The sequence below is a fragment of the Portunus trituberculatus genome, chromosome 19 (assembly GCF_017591435.1).
Source record: "Portunus trituberculatus isolate SZX2019 chromosome 19, ASM1759143v1, whole genome shotgun sequence".
Classification (NCBI taxonomy): domain Eukaryota; kingdom Metazoa; phylum Arthropoda; class Malacostraca; order Decapoda; family Portunidae; genus Portunus; species Portunus trituberculatus.
The window spans coordinates 18,781,227-18,782,552 of record NC_059273.1 but is presented as its reverse complement, the minus strand read 5'-3'; positions in this window follow the sequence as shown (position 1 = coordinate 18,782,552).

Sequence of the window (1,326 nt, the reverse complement as noted above, 5' to 3'; positions counted from 1 at the left end):
AACATGGGTGCTTAGGATGTGGGTGCTGGGTAAGACACTTTTCTCCACCTCCTCCCATAGTAAAGACAAGGTTTATCTTACTATGGGGAAGCTAGATAAGGCAAACCTTCCCTCTCTTCACCTCCTCCCATAGTAAAGACATGGTTTTGGATATGAGACACTAAAAAAGACAAATTTTTCCCTCCCTCTTCCCCTCCCATAGTAAAGATAAAGTTCCTCGGGGTAAGATGCTAAATAAGACACTTTTATCCATTTCCTCCATAGTAAAGATAAAGTTCCAATGGGTATGAGATTATAGAATAAGTAGATAAAACACTCCGCCTCCTCCCATAGTAAAGACAAAGGTTTCTCTTACTATGGGGAGGATAGATAAGACAAACTTTCCCTTCCATTCCTCCCGTAGTAAAGACAAGGTTCCAATGGGTATGAGACGCTAAATAAGACATTTCTCCGCCTCCTCCCATAGTAAAGACAAGTTTTCTTTTACTATGGGGAGGCTAAGACAAACCTTCACTCCCATTCCTCCCATAGTAAAGACAAAATTCTTCTTAATATAGGGAAGCTAAATAATACTCTCCCTTTTACCTCCTCCCACAGCCACACGTAACGTTCCTAAGGGTCTCCCATGCAGCACGCCACGTCCCCTACCACCCCCTCCCATGCACGCCGGAAGCCCTGTCACCACCATACGACACCACGACCTCGAGAGAAGGCTGACGAAGACGACCTTTAGGAATAATGAATAAAAAAACGACTAACATTTGGTCGCTGTTCGTGTACGAGTTCCTCTCTCTCCCCCCTTCGATCTCCTCTTCCTCCTCTTCTTCCTCTTACGCTCCCAAGCTACCTATAGTTCATTGCCCTCTCTCTCTCTCTCTCTCTCTCTCTCTCTCTCTCTCTCTCTCTCTCTCTCTGGCGTGTCAGCTGGTGCCTCGAGGAAAGGAATGCAGAGTAATTGTGTGATTATGGCATCGTTTGGCTCTTTCAATGTGTCGTGTGGAGTGACTGAGGCTAGTGAACGATAGCCAGAGAGAGAGAGAGAGAGAGAGAGAGAGAGAGAGAGAGAGAGAGAGAGAGAGAGAGAGAGAGAAATTATTTGATTACACGCACATAGACACAGGCGAGAACACACACACACACACACACACACACACACACATATTCATAAACACAAATAATATAACTTCAAATTGAAATGTTTTCTGCAATATATGGAAATACAATAGAGAGAGAGAGAGAGAGAGAGAGAGAGAGAGAGAGAGAGAGAGAGAGAGAGAGAGAGAGAGAGAGAGAGAGAGAGACAGACAGACAGACAGACAGACAGAC